The 16665-nt window shown below is 36.9% G+C and overlaps 1 protein-coding gene across 3 annotated transcripts in view; it reads right to left on the minus strand.

The window, feature by feature from the left end:
• AGMO (alkylglycerol monooxygenase) overlaps positions 1 to 16665 on the minus strand; it is a 373576-nt gene that overhangs the window by 243812 nt on the left and 113099 nt on the right. The gene's annotated exons all lie outside the window — the stretch shown is intronic.

The following is a 16665-nucleotide window of genomic DNA, read 5'->3' on the forward strand; positions in this document are numbered from 1 at the left end:
TGCTCTGCTGAATGAGAAAGAAAAATCTGGAACATCTCTGGAAAAAGCAGGTCAATATAATTATAATTAAAATAAGCTGCCTTGAATCACTTTTGGAAGCAGAGAGGAAATAAATTATAAATAAAACTGAAACATAGACAATAAATATGTATAGTGTATACGATATAATTAAATGCCTCCAGCAAACTGAAATGGCTTCCAAAATTTACACTTTGCTAACATATTACAATATAACAGATCATAAAAGCTAACTTGTAATGTTTGAACAAAACAGTCACTGCACTGTGATGATTTTTCAGCATGTGGTAACATATTTCTAATTAAAGAAGAATACTCTGATGGGAGAAATAGTGTATAAATTTAAAAATGAAATATTATACCATATTCTCTCCAATGGCTTTTTAATAAATTTCAAAATACTGGAATAAGATACAATGGAAAATAATATTTGGCCCTAAGATTTAATGTTTCAGTTTTATTTATAGTATATATATTAATAACTAATAGTTACATATATTTCTTCCCATATCTCACCAATGCATTAAGCATTATTCAAATTGCCTTCATACTGTCTTGAAATTTATATAAATCCAAAAGATAGTTGTTTGTCTTTTCTGTAGCAATATACTTCTCTAATGACCATCTAATTGTGTGGAATTTAAAAAACAAGCCCATATTTTTCATTCTGCCCTCATTATTTCATTTTCTACCAAAATTACATATCAAAATTCCATATAGTCTATATTATTAGAAGAACGTATGTTCTTAGCTAAGTAAATTTTGTCCTTTGCTACAAATATAGAAGATAGAATTAACCATATGATATGACAGTCACCCCTGTCAGTATACATTGAAAATTTAAAAAAAAAAAAAAAAAAGGTTTGGATACATGGGAACTGAACAGTGAACCTAACAGTGAAAATACTGAGTTATTGGTCTTTGCAATTGCCATATAGTCAGGGTTATAAAGAACCCATCTGCTAATGCAGGAGACATAGAGATGCGTAATAATATGTTTTCTTCTTATAACCTCTTCAACTTCTTATAACCTCTACAGACCTAGGGTTAGATTCCTAGGTTGGGAATATCCCCTGGGGGGTGGCATGGGAACCCACTCGAGTATTCTTGCCTGGAGAATCCCACGGACAGAGGACCCTGGTGGGCTATGGTCCACAGGGTCACAAAGAGTTGGATAAGACTTAGCATGGACACACACACACGTTAAAATACATGGCACATGGCAGAATAATTTGTTAGAGTTTTAGTGAAACACATGGATACACAGAGAGATAGGCATAAATAGAGTCAATCTTGGTGGACTTTTCTTAGCCAAGAAAAAGCTTTCATTTAGGAAATGAAAGCTCTGTGAGCAATCTATACAAAGTGAAAGTGGCTCAGTTGTCTCTTTGAGACCCCACAGACTATACAGTCCATGGAATTCTCCAGGCCAGAATACTGGAGTGGGTACCCTTTCCCTTCTCCAGGGGATCTTCCCAACCCAGGGATTGAACTGGGGTCTCCTGCATTGCAGGCGGATTCTTTACCAACTGAGCTATCAGGGAAACCACAATCTATATAGGGAGTTACCAAACAAAATGTGCAAAAAGAGTTTTGGTAAACAAATGAAATATAAGAAAGATTTAATTCTGTGAGAATGAAATTATGAACAGGACTCTGAATAGATAGGCTTATCAGAAGTCATTTCTATTCAAGTCATATATTTTCAAGTGAGGCAAGTATTTTCACAAGACATCAGTTTATATCTAACTTAGATTCTAATTGGTCCATACTTTTTTAATCATTCCTAATAATGACCCTGTGTTTCTACACACAAGTAATGAAGGAAACTGTTCTTACACAAATAAGAAATACTTCACCATAATGACCTCAAACTTCCCAGGCATAATCCCTGAAATAACCTAGAACCTAAATCTGTGGCTTATTGATTAGCCTACATAACTATGAATAAGAGAGGTACAAAGAATTCCATGACACTCAAAATCTTCAGATGTTGTATGGAATATTATTAAGAGATAATAAATCTAATGAACATACTAAATCTTTTAAAGCTTCTTACAGATTCAACATTTGAAGTCATCTAAACACCATTTTCTCTTTAGAACATACTCATTATTGAACATTTCAGAATGTATCACAAAGAAACTTCACTATGAATCAAAACTATTTCATTGGACCTTTCAGAATTTGTGTAAAAAATTCATCATAATATATCCATGCTTCAAGTTCATAAGAGGATGAGCTAAGTAGATGATGTGATTAGATGGCAATAATATATATTGGAACTACCTTCTTATAACCTCCACAGAAGCTAAATGGTGGAACAAAGAATCCACCAGGGTGGAGGTTAAAGACCTGTCTCTATAGTTGTTTTAAAAGCATTGACTTCCTATCAAAAACTGTGTGTAACACAAGCCTTCATTCAATGAAGTACAGCTGTATAAACAGGTTACAGTAACTGGATCCCACTGCCTCACCTCTGTTACTTTTCAGAATTGGGGAAAACAAGAAATACAGGAAGTAAATTATTTTCAAAGGTGGCTTTAAAAATACATTTTTAGAAAATTGTTCCAATAGTACTTTGGTAAATAAGATACATTTAACAGTACATTTACAAATATGTTCATCTTCCCTAATATTTGAATTGATGAGTTGTCTTCTCTAAGGAAGAAAAACAAATGTTAAAGAGAAAACTGATATGATCACAATAAATTTTCAGTAAAAATTCATATAAGTTGTCATCAATAATAATTTTATTTTTCTATAAGAAAATTACTGATGATAAAACTTATGGTATATTATTATAGTTTTTCAATATTAGAAATAATAATGCTATTAATACTTTCCATTGCCAAAATATAGATTTCTTTACATATATTTTATTTATACATTAACTATTCATTCAATTTGGCCAAATTTAATGTAATATATGTGTGTATGTATGTTATATTCTTGAGTTTGCTATCTTGTTTCTTTTTTATTAAAGTCCAACTTACTTACAATGAAATATATCCTTTTTGATATTGAGTTCTATAAATTTTTACCAAACAAATACAACTGTGCAATCACTGTCAATATCAAGATACGGAACAGTTTTTATTTTCCCGAAAGATATGGAATAGTTATGATCACCCCAAAGTTCTCTCTTCTATTTTGTGTCTGGCAGGCTAACTATAACATGGCTCCCAGATTCAGAGGATAAGATTCCCAGGGAACTTGGGAGAGTTTAATGTGTTTTGGGTATGAAATAAGAATCCATGGGATCCAGAGGGCTTCCTATGGGAGGCAGTCTCTAAGGCGGTCCCCAATGATTCCTGTCTACTGGTATTGAACTCCCTGTATAAATTCTTCCCTTGAAGGTGGTTGGATCTGACTTCCTTTCAGTAAATGTAGGGCTTTCCTGGTGGCTCAGTGGTAAAGAATTTGCCTGCAATGCAGAAGACCCAGATTTGATCCCTGGGTCAGGAAGATCCCCTGGAGAATGGAATGGCTACCCACTCTAGTATTCTTGTCTGGCAAATTCCATGGACAGAGGACCCTGGTGGGTTCATGGGGTCTCAGAGAGTTTGACACAACTGAGGGGTCCAAAAGTTCAGACACAACTGAGTGACTAATGCTTTTCTGCTAAATATACTTTTGGCAAAGGCGACCGGATGTCATTTCTTATATCAGGTGATAAAAAGACTGAGGCTGACATTTTGGGTGCTCTTACATATTCACACGCTCTGTCTGAGGAAAGTTGGCTGCCATGTTGCAAGCTGCCTTTTGGAGAAGTACATACGACAGGGAACTAGGAAAGGCCTCAGGTTAACCAGCTAGCAAGGAACTAAGCTCCTCAACCCAAATTCCACAAGAAATTGAATCTTGCCAAACACCATGTATGTGACTTTAGAAGCAGATCCTCTCCAATTTGAGTCTTCAGATAACACTGCAGCCAGGAACTAGCTTACTGCTTAATTGCAACCTCATGAAAGACTGGGGACCAGAAGTATTCATCTAAGCTGCCTGCTGATTTCTGACGCACAGAAGTTGCAAGAGAAGCCATGGATATATTACAAAGCAATGGACCATTAATACAGTGATCAGTTCCCCTTGATCTTACACTCTGTCTCTAGCATCCACTGATATGGTGTCTTACACGTGTTGTTGGTGTTTAGCTAAGTCAGGTTGAACTCTTTTGCAACCCCGTTGGCTGTAGCCTGCCAGGCTCCTCTGTCCATGGGATTCTTCAGGCAAGAACACTGGAGTGAGTTGCCATTTCCTCCTCCAGGGAATCTTTCCAACACAGGGATTGAACCTGTGACACCTGTATTGGCAGGAGGATACCTTACCACTGAGTCACCAGGAAAGCCCTTTTTTTCTCTTGTTTTGCTTTTTTAAGGATGTCATATAAGTGAATTATTGTGTATTAGGCCTTTGAGTTTGGTTTCTTGCACTTAGCATAATGTATCACAGACTCCTCCATTTTGCTGTGTTTTTCAGTAGTTTGTTCCCACTTCTTGCTGAGTAGCATTCCATTTGAATGACATGCCAGAGTTTTTGTTTTGTTTTGACCCACTTAGTAGTTGAAAATTTCAAGTGTTTCTAGTACTTGGAAATTACAAATGAAGCATCTATAAATTTTCTAGCACATTTTTTAGGTGGACATATTTTCATTTTACTTTGATACATACTGAAGAGTGAGATTACTGAACTGTATGGAATGTTTACATTAGGTTGTCAAAAAAACAAATCATTTTCCAAAGTGACCATGCCTTTTTGTATTATCACAGCAGTAAATGAGAGTTAAAGGTCCTCCACATTTTTTACGGCACCTGACACTATTAATTTTATTTTTATTTATATTTGATAATATTCTAATAAGTGTATATCATTATCACATTGAAATTTTAATCTACACTGCTGCAGTGGCAAATGACAATAGTTACTTCTCCATGTGCATTTTTGCCATTGACATGTCTTTTTGGTCTATTCAATATTAGTGCCTTGAATTTAATTGGGTTGCTTTTTTATTATTGAGTTTTGAGATTCTTTATATATACTGTACACAAACATTTTCTCCTTATGAAGTGTCTTATGAAGAACATTGTGTTTTAATTTTGATAAAACCCAATTTATATACTTGAGAGTTTTATTAAAAGATACTTTTAGTATATGTAAGAACAGAAATTACTTTGAAGAAACTTATCAGAATGATGAGAAATTTGCAAACAGAGTAAACTTGTAATCCAGAGGCTAACAGATTCTATATGCATTACACATCTAAAGTATATCTAAATAAGTTGCCTATCTGATATCTTGTCACCTATAAAGTGGACAGAAATAATTTTCTATGTTAATCTGAGCCATAAACACAGGTCTACAAGGAATGGTCACAGCTGTATGATAACTATTTAATCTTTAGCAGTGACAGGCCAGGAAGTTTTGGGGCACCCTGGGGGTGATGATGTTGCCTTCACTCATAATGTGAAAAACCTTCAAGTTATAAAGGAAAAAATGTGAGGCCTATTTGTAATATGTTAGTGATGTTTAGCACCAAGAAAGTCATGTTAGTAACACTTTATGGAACATTTAGCATAGCCAAACATGGAACATGAGAACTGAACTACAAGGGGCCTTATAAAGTTACTTAGTTCAAATTCTTTATTTTATAACTAATAAAAATGAAATTGAAAAGAAGAAGGGAAAAATTTACATTGGAGGAAAAGAAAGCTTTTTAAAATTTTCTCTCTCTCAACAGTGATTTATCTGGGGCATTCACCCCCATCTTGGACTTTTCTTTCTCCTTCAGAAATGGAGGTGAGTGGGGCCAAGTATTCTGTGGGTCCCAATTGACACATATTTGCTGATGTCCAGGAAGTAAAGGACAAACAGAGCTCAAAACACATGATTGAATGATGGTGCTAGGCATCTAGAATTAGCACAACTGCCTATTGCTTTTTACAGAAAATCTAACACTATAAAGCACTGAACTTATCAGTTTTTGAATGATAACAACTGTCACTTTGAATCTGAAAATACTGAGTATAAGTGAACCTTTCAAAATTTGTCCTATCTCTTCCCAACAGATAAACATGATTGATAAGTGATTTCAAAAAATTAAGTTAACTAAGTAATCAAGATAATACTAACAGACTCAAACTATCAAACTGAAGTCTAAATGGGAAATGTAAGCTGATGAATAACAATGAATAGATCCTCATTTATTTTTCTATTCTTTACTCAAGGAACTGATGGTGATGTCATCAATTTTACCATCACACTTTCATTCACTTCCCATAGTAGCAAATCAACTTGATCAAAAAATTGATAATACTGCAAATTCATTCAACGAATAGAGAGTGATATTCAGTTCAGTTGCTCAGTCGTGTTCAACTCTTTGTAATCCCATGGACTGCAGCATGCCAGGCTTCCCTGTTCACAACCAACACTTGGACCTTGCTCAAACTCATGTCCATCGAGTCGGTGATGCCATCCAACCATCTCCTTCTCCTCCTGCCTTCAATCTCTCCCAGCACCAGGGTCTTTTCCAATGAGTCAGTTCTTCGCATCAGGTGGCCAAAGTATTGGAGTTTCAGCTTCAGTATCAATCCTTCCAATGAATACTTAGGACTGATTTCCTTTAGGATGGACTGGCTGGATCTCCCTGCAGTCCAAGAGACTCTCAAGAGTCTTCTCCAACACCACAGTTCAAAAGCATCAATTCTTCAGGGCTCAAACTTACTTTATAGTCCAACTCTCACATGACTATATAGTCCAACTCTCACATTTCCATACATGACTAATGGAAAAACCACAGCCTTGACTAAACAGACCTTTGTGGACAAAGTAATGTCTCTGCTTTTTAATATGCTGTCTAGGTTGGTCATAGCTCTTCTTCCAAGGAGCAAGCATCTTTTAATTTCATGGCTGCAGTCACTATTTGCAGTGATTTTGGAGCCCAAGAAAATAAAGTCTGTCACTGTTTCCATTGTTTCCCCATCTATTTGCCATGAAGTGATGGGACAAGATGCCATGATCTTAGTTTTCCGAATGTTGAGTTTTAAGTTGACTTTTCTTCTTTCACTTTCATCAAGAGGCTCTTTAGTTCTTCTTCGCTTTCTGCCATAAGGGTGGTGTCATCTGTGTATCTGAGGTTATTGATATTTCTCCGAGCAATCTTTGATTCCAGCTTGTGCTTCATCCAGCTCGGCATTTCATATGATGTATTCTGCATATAAGTTAAATAAGCAGGGTGACAATACACAGCCTTGATGTAGTCCTTTTCCGATTTGGAACCAGTCTGTTGTTTCATGTGAAGTCCTAACTTTTGCTTCTTGACTTGCATACAGATTTCTCAGGAAGCAGGTAAGGTGATCTGGTATTCCCATTTCTTTCAAAATTTTCCACAGTTTATTGTGATCCACACAGATAAAAGCTTTGGCATAGTCAATAAAGAAGAAGCAGATGTTTTTCTGGAAACTCTCTTGCTTTTTTGATGATCCAACAGATGTTGGCAATTTGATCTCTGGTTCCTCTGCCTTTTCTAAAACCAACTTGAACATCTAGACGTTCACACTTCACGTATTGCTGAAGCCTGGCTAGGAGAATTTTGAGCATTATTTTGCTAGCATGTGAGATGAGTGCAATTGTGTGGTAGTTTGAACATTCTTTGGGATTGCCTTTCTCTGGGATTGGAATGAAAACTCACCTTTTCCAGTCCTGTGGCCACTGTTGTGTTTTCCAAATCTGCTGACATATTGAGTGCAGCACTTTCACAGCATCATCTTTTAGGATTCGCGATAGTTAACTGGAATTTCATCACCTCCACTAGCTTTGTTCTTAGTGATGCTTCCTCAGGCCCACTTGACTTCACATTCCAGGATATCTGGCTCTAGGTGAGTGATCATACCCTTGTGGTTATTTGGGTCACGAAGATCTGTTTTGTATAGTTTTCTGTGTATTCTTGACATCTCTTCCTAATATCATCTTCTTCTGTTAGGTCTATACATTTTCTGTCCTTTATCGTGCCCATCTTTGCATGAATTATTCCCTTGGTATCTCTAATTTTCTTGAAGAGATCTCTAGTTTTTCCCATTCTGTTGTTTTCCTCTATTTCTTTGCATTGATCACTGAGGAAGGCTTCTTATCTCTCCTTGCTATTCTTTGGAACTCTGCATTCAAATGGATATATCTTTCCTTTTCTCTTTTGCCTTTTACTTCTCTTCTTTTCTCAGTGATTTGTAAGGCCTCCTTAGACAGCCATTTTGCCTTTTCTCATTTCTTTTTCTTGGGGATGGTCTTGATCACAGACTCCTGTGCAATGTCACAAAGCTCCATCCATAGTTCTCCAGGCACCCTGTCTATCAGATCTGATCCTTGAATCTATTTGTCACTTCCACTGAATAATTGTAAAGGATTTGATTCAAATCATAGCTGAATGGTCTAGTGGTTTTCCCTACTTTCTTCAATTTAAGACTGAATTTGGCAATAAGGAGTTCATGATCTGAGTCACAGTCAGCCTCCAGTCTTGTTTTTGCTGACTGTATAGAGCTTTTCCATCTTTGGCTACAAACAATATAATCAATCTGATTTCGGTATCGACCATCTGGTGACGTCCATGTGTAGAGTCTTCTCTGTGTTGTTGGGAAAGGGTGTTTGCTATGACCAGTGTGTTCTCTTGGCAAAACTCTGTTTGCCTTTGACCTGCTTAATTTTGTACTCCAAGGCCAAATTTGCATGTTACTCCATGTATCTCTTAACTTCCTACTGTTGCATTTCAGTCCCCTATAATGATAAGGACATCTTTTTTAGGTGTTAGTTCTCGAAGGTCTTGTAGGTCTTTAGAGAACCATTCAACTTCAGTTTCTTCAGCTGATGCATAGGCTTGGATTACTCTGTTGTTGAGGCATAGACTTGGATTACTGTGTTGTTGAATGGTTTGCCTTGGAAACAAACAGAGATCATTCTGTCCTTTTAGAGACTGCACCTAAGAACTGTATTCCAGACTCTTTTGTTGATTATTAGGGCTACTCCATTTCTTCTAAGAAATTCTTGCCCACAGTAGTAGATATTATGGTCATCTGAGTTAAATTCACCCACTCCAGTTCATTTTAGTTCACTGATTCCTAAAATGTCAATGTTCACTCTTGCCATCTCCTGTCATGCACACACTTCCTCAACATAAAAACTGAGAGCACTTTGAAAACAATACAGTTTTCCTGTAAACTGGGAGAGAAGTTTGAAGAGACCACAGCTGATGTCAGAAAGACTCACACTATCTACAACTTTACAGATGGCGCATTGGTTCAACATCAGGAATGGGATGGAAAGGAGAGCACAATAACAAGAAAACTGGAAGACGGGAAATTAGTGGTGGTATGCATCATGGACAATGTTACCTGTACTTGGGTCTATGAAAAAGTAGAGTAAAAATTCCATCATCATTTTGCACAGAAATTAGTTGCAAGGATGAACAAGCTCAGTTCAATGAACAAATCTCCATACCTCTTTTTTTTTTCATTATTGAATTCAGTTATCTTTATCACAAACAATTAAACTATTTCAAAGTGCTGGTGTAATTAGGGTCATCTCTTTGGTTAGTAAATAAATCTGTTTGTGCTAAAAAAAAGAAAGCTTCTGTAAGCTTCATCATTCTCCATGTACATCCCTCTGCTCCTAGTCATTTTGTGCGCTGAGATTTGCCAAGTCTAAATATTCTTTCTGTTGATATTAGGCCATGGGCTAATAGCTCTAGGCCATGGGCCAAGTGATCTGCTAGAAGATCCTCATTCCATCTCTGGTGATACTTGGAAGGAGCTCTTCCCCACTCATAGGAAAAAAGTATTATTGTACTAAAGTACTAAACGGCTTGAAAACTGGTATCTCTAAGAATATAACAGATGAGCAAAGAGAGATTTGGGGTTAAAGGAGATTCCCATACCTTTCAACTGTTGAAAATTAGCTGTGTTTATAGAAAAGTGAGGACTCCCCTTGTGGCTCAGCTGGGGAAGAAACTGCCTGCCATGTGGGAGACCTGGGTTCGATCCCTGGGTTGGGAAGATCCCCTGGGGGAGGGCATGGCAATTTACTCCAGTATTCTTGCCTGGAGAAGCCCATGGACAGAGGAGGGCAGAGGAGGACTGGTGGGCTACAGTCCATGGGGTTGCAAGAGTTGGACACAACTGAGCAACTAACACACGCATACACACTCATACAGAAAAATTATCCTTCTCTCCAAAAGTTGGCAGAATTAGATAAAAATCCTTTGAAATCAAAGTTATCAGTATTACATTTTAAAAGAATTATGAAGCTGACAGTTATTATGTCTCACAAAGGCCACTTATCTACTGAATGAAACCAAATTCTAGTGCATGTGGATGTTGACTAGCAGCAGAAACAGTAGCATCATGGCTTTAGGTTTTGGGACTGTTAGTCATTTCATCATGGGATTTACCATATACCCAGATTAAAAAGGAATCCACATGCTTTGCATAGAATAAAAATCAAGAAATCACCCAGAGGATTTAATGACATCCATTTGGCATTCATAATGACCTAAAGTAGCACAATCCAAAGGAAGAAACCATGGGAGAACTGTCTTTATGTCAATAGATTTAGCTATGATTGGCAAGCACTCCTACAACACTCCTTCTGTGCAGCGTGCTCGCCTGTGGTGAGACACAATGAACTTGTGCTGTATTATGTTTGGAATAATGACTTCTATAATTTATCTCCACAAGCCACAGAATCCAAGAACACATTAACCTCCAAAGTTTGAAAGGAGAGCAATGTTAAGGAAGTGAACGGGAAAGCAAAACAACCAGGGATTGTCAGGAAAAGACAGGAAAGCCAGGAAAAAAAAAATGGCACTAAAACCACAGTTAGAAAGTGCCTGCAAAGTGTCTTTATTCTCCCTCTCTAAGCCTTATGAGTGGATGGGGATTATCCTTGTCAATGGCAACAAAAACCTACCCGGATCTCTTTGCCAATAATAAGGGCTTTCTATAGGTCTTACTGTTTTGCCTTTGTGTTCTGAAACTAATTTTTACTGCTTCATTGCAAATGAGTAAGAAGCTTGCAAGATTACTGAATTTGCAAGAAATGTGATGGTGTCCATCGGAAGGTGCCAGAGTGAATCAGGATTAGATGTCCCAGTTGGAACAGGTCAGTCTATCCTTTGGTTTCATTTTCAGATAGATTAGCATGGTCACTGGTCTTTGAGAAACCTATATGCATCTGATAGATTTTTGTTCTACATGTTTGGGAACTGTTGCTCCTCACTATGTTATTATTGCTTGTTGACAACTCATAGAACTGAATGTTCTTTGCTACTCTGTTGAGTTACTTTGCCCTTTCATCTCTTACCTGCAAAGTAAATGTATGTCTGAAATCTGAATATATATCTGATTTTGAAAGGAGGCTATCAATAACTATAAGTCTCACTACTACTGGAGGAAGAGGTCTCATGGAATATTCTTTGACCATTGAAAAATGGAAGTGGTTATGCAGGAACATAGCTTCCATTACTCTAATAGAAGTAACCTCATATTCTACCCTTTAAGTCTCTAAGCATGACTCCATTGCTATATGACCTTCAAATGTTATTTGTTAAATTAATTCATCATTTTCTGCCCATGCTTCCTTTTTCTGTTTCTGATCTTGTAATATGACAATTATACCTTTGATCACTTCCTTTTCCTCTCCCCAACCCTCACTAAGATTTCACAATTGGCTTCAATCAATCCATCAAGTTACCTGATTCTTTCCTTTCCTAACACATATCTGCTGTCCTAGGCGAAGGCCTCATTGCCTCAGTACAGTCAGTAAATAATCACTGTGCGCTATCTATGTGTAAGAAACTGCCCTTATATCACTCACAGTCTAGTGAAGGTTAGCAAACTGACATCACAGGCCAAAGTCCAGCCCACCATCTGTTCCGTACAGCCAACAAGCTAAAATAGTTTTCACATTTTTAAATGACTGAAGTAGAATCAGAAGAGGAACAGTTTGTGACACATGAACAGTACATTAAAACAAAAAAGAAATGCATATCTTCATTTTTTTTTCCCATGTATCCTCCATTTTCTGGGCACCTTGAACACCCTGAACACTTTCCTGGTCACCTGTATCTCTGTGACCTGTCAAAATATTCTCCATTTTTCAAAAAATGTCATTTTCTCTGAGCAATCATACTTGGTCTTTCCAGCTACAATTATTACACAATCTTTATTACTCCTAGGCCTCTAATACCACAAATACTATGTTATTTTCCTCCCTTATTTTATGAGTTTCTTTTTAAAAAGTATGTATTTATTTGGCCATGCTGGGTCTAGTTGTGGCAGGCAGGATCTTTAGTGAGGCATGTGAACTCTTAGTTGTAGCAAGTGGGATCTAGTTCCCTGACCAGGGATCAAACCTGGGTCCTGTGAATTAGGAGCTCGAGTCTTAGCCACTGGACTATGTGGGAAGTCCCATAAGCTTCTTAATTAGAGGGATTAATTTGTCCATTTTGTATTTTTCACAGCACCTACTATTAACTTTGCATAGTAGATCACTAATATACTTTCTTGATTAAACTTATGCTTACCAAATAAAACTGTTTCATTTGAATAATCAATGACCAAATAAATAACTATTGATTTTATCTGTGAAATACATGTATTTTCACTAGTGAAATCAATGCTTTTACAATTTTTCTTTTTCCTTCATACTGATTTCATCTCTCTAATTTCAGTCATATCTAAACATTCCACTTTGTAAAACGTGAACCATTAACCTTCCTTTCCTTAATTTGTTTTTATCTCAAATGTCTTAAAAGAGTAATTTATTCACTTATTTACCTCGAATTCATTCTTAAACTCATTGTCAATATCACTTAGTTCTCTCCAAAATCATAATTGGTCCTTTTTTTCTTGCCAAAACTAAAGATCTCATTCTAGATGTCATCTTATTTGAACTTTTTGAAACAGTTGCTTTCTGAAACACTGCTTCTGTCTTGAAAATCTTTTCCTTTGGCTTCAGTAACCACCACCCCCGCCCCCCTTGCTCCCAGTTTTCTCTTTATTCATTCAGGTGTAATTCCCTGACTTCCTCCCTGATTCGTTTGGGACCAACTCTTGTTTTTTTTGCTCCTCATTCTCACTGTTTTTCATGGTGTGAAATGACTTCGATAATCACTTAACCAAAAGTTGACGGCTCCCAAATACTTCAGTCTACAGGTTTCCATTGACTCTGGGTCTGAATTCCTTTTAGGAAATTCTACACATATTGTACCCTGAGCTTCTGTTATGGTCTTATTTTCTGTCCCCTGTCATCCTTCTTTCTCAATGGGATTACTATCATCTTGGCCACCCAGGCAAGGGAGATGACAGCCAGGGAAGGTCTCAAAGCAGAACTAGATCTCAGTGCTTTTTATATCGTTCTGACCCCTCTTTTGATATTTAGGCACTGCTTAGTACATAATCAGGAAAAAAACCCAGAATTGCTAAATGATTTTTTTTTTAATAAATGACTTTATATTAGCTTGTGATATTGTCTTCTAAAACACTGTAGCAAACAGGCCTAAAAGTTGGTTTTATTACTAATAGGAACAACCATATATAAGAGAAAGTATAAAGAGAAAAGTAGAGTGGCAAAGGCAACATGGAAAAACAGCATTATTTGTGAAAGTCAGTAAAAAATTATGAGATGTTTTCCTCAAAGAATTGATATTTTAGGAAATATCAATAAGGAACAGTATGTGAAGAAACTCAAAAACTATTTGACACAAACTCTAAAATAATGAGCTTCCCAGGTGGCACTAGGGGTAAAGAATCCCCCCTGCCAAGGCAGTAGACATGAGATGCAGATTCGATCCCTGGGTCAGGAAGATCCCCTGGAGGACGGCACAACAACCCACTCCAGTATTCTTGCCTGGAAAATCCCATGGACAGAGGAGCCTAGCAGGCTACAGTCCATAGTGTTACAAAGAGTCAGTCTGAGCACACCCACCTGCACACTGAAATAATGAGATAGCTTTTACACTAAAGAAAAATTTCCTCTAATTCCTCAAGGTATCTTAAATATTATTAAATTGTGTGCTACTTTCCCTCTAGTCCTCAAGTTAGAACATCAAACTTGGAGCCTGTGCCCCTGATGCTGTTTATAAATTTCTTTAACAATTTGCAAGAAGTCATGACTACAGTTATCTCACCTGCTAACAATTAAGCTTACCTTACTTTTACTTGAATATATATAATTTGATATGCTTAGGTTGGAAGAATATGAATGTGATACAGTACTTCAGTATTATTTTTCACAAGCCTCGAACATTAAAAAAAAAAAAAAAATCAAAAATACATGTAAATCCATGGCTGATTCATATCAATGTATGACAAAACCCACTGGGAAAAAAAAAAAAAAAAAACCTTCAAAAAAAAAAAAAATAAAGTCTTCTCTACCACCACAAAAAAAAAAAAAAAAAATTAAGTCTACACAAAGTTCTCTAAAAATTCTTAAATCCCCAAATGGAAAACAAAGAAACTGTCAACACACAAAAGGCTATCCCCATAGTTCTGTTGCTATGTAACCCCCACTTACTCATAACATCCAAAGAAAGTTAGGGATTTGCTGCATCCCCTTATCTCTCTCTTCTGCCATTCCAAATATGAGTGGCTATTCTGTGAACTGAACTTAAAGTTACCCCATCAAAGACAGAGTGCCAGATTTTTTACTGAAAAAATACTCTTTCCTAGGAGGACCACTGTATCGATATTTCAATATAATTTTGAAAATGAGTTGTTGAAAACGTTTTATAATGTCATCAGTATCCAGAATTGTTATTTTTAGAGTTATTTTGCAAGCAATGAAGATCAATGAAATAGGCTGCCAGTGGTGACTCAGCTATAAAGGATCTGCCTGCCAGTGCAGGAGAGGCGGGTTCTATCCCTGGGTCCAGAAGATCACCTGGAGAAGGAAATGGTGACTCACTCCAGTGTTCTTGCCTGAGAAATCCCATGGGCAGAGGAGCCTGGTGGGCTACAGTCCAGAAGGTCACAAGGAGTCAGACACAACTTAGTGACTAAATAACAACAACAAAAAATCACAAAGCAAAATATTATCCAGGTGTGAGGCATACACTGAACACTTCTCAGCACAATCTAACACTCAGGAGTCCACAATAACTTGCATTTTGATCCCTGAGCTTTGCAGTGCAGTGTGAATTTAGCAGCCACAAATCTATTAACAGTAATAAAACAAATCTGTGTAGGTCAAAACAATGATATGAACACATTTCACCTAGTAGTTTCCTCTTTCCTTGTGATCAACCTGTCTGAAACCTTGTCCAATGACCAAAAATCCCTGGTGTTGCATAATGTGATTTCCTATAATGATGTCACGTTTGATGCCACAGACCATGCAAAACAGATTAACTGTGACAGAATTAGCTTTCTAAGGCCAGCTGATATGCACATGTAAAGCATGAAACATACTCATACATTGAGAGGCAATTAAATGACTCTCAAACACTATGCCATAAATAATTTAAACCTCATAAATATCTACCTTATAAAGTAGAGATTGTTTTTTATTTGTTTCTTTAAATATCCATCATGATGACCTAAGTCATTTCAGAGCATTTTCATCTTGGGGAAACTTATTAGGAAAATGCTTCGGTGGTTTTTTTTTTTTTTTTGGTTGGATAATGCCTCGTTTGTTCTTTTTAGAGTTCTTATTTTCATAGGTTCTTGGTTGTCTTTTGGAAAGATTGATGTTTGGTGTCACTGCTAGGAAGTGCAAACTGTTCAGCCTCACTGCAACCTATGTCCTCACCCTCTTGCTCCACAGGATACCACATACTTTGGCAGCCAATGTTCAGAAGGGAAGTGTTTTAATGGTAATAAGTGATGCCAGTGAAACCTTTACCCCAGTGCTCAAAACTTGGTGATTGGAGCCTGAGGAACCAAATAGCGGAACTGAAGGGAATAAATGACCATGTTAGCTGAAAGGGACCGATGCTGTTTATCTAGCCAATGCTAAAAGAGATTCAAAATTTCCTCCGTCATTAAACTTTTCACCAAAATATCATCCTCAGGGTAACCTGGGAGAATCTGGATCTATTTAAGGATGCCTTGACCCTTTTCTTCCATACGTAAGAGTTTAGTGATCAATTGTGTTAATAATAGCAATTGTCAGAGTGCTTTTTAGAAGTAATTTCCACAGTATAACATGTTCCAGTTATACCTCCACCCCTATGGAGAGTCAAGCAATAGGAGGGAACCCCTTGCTCTGTAAGTAAAATGAAAAGAATTTATATAAGATGACATGAAGCAGGTGTTTGAGACACATTGAGCTCCCTACTGGCAGAAAAAAAAAAGTGCTATTCTGGAAGCAGTATGTTGAGAAGCTGTGTGATGGTGGCAAAGTCATTCAATTTAAAGTCTGCAATGTTCTCATCTCAATGAGTGAGTGAAAGTATTGTTTTTCATGAAGAACAATATGCCTACCTTTACAATATCAAGCAGAAATAGAATAGGAACTTTTCTTCTGAATAGATGAGTTGGATTCTGATTGATAGAAATGAGTTATTCACTTGATTGCCTCAGTCAAAATTACCTTAGTTAAAATTGGCTTAGTCAAAATTACCAAATCTAGTGAAAACAGCTAACTACATGGGGACCTCACCTA

Source organism: Cervus elaphus, chromosome 18, assembly GCF_910594005.1.
Source record: "Cervus elaphus chromosome 18, mCerEla1.1, whole genome shotgun sequence".
Classification (NCBI taxonomy): Eukaryota; Metazoa; Chordata; class Mammalia; order Artiodactyla; family Cervidae; genus Cervus; species Cervus elaphus.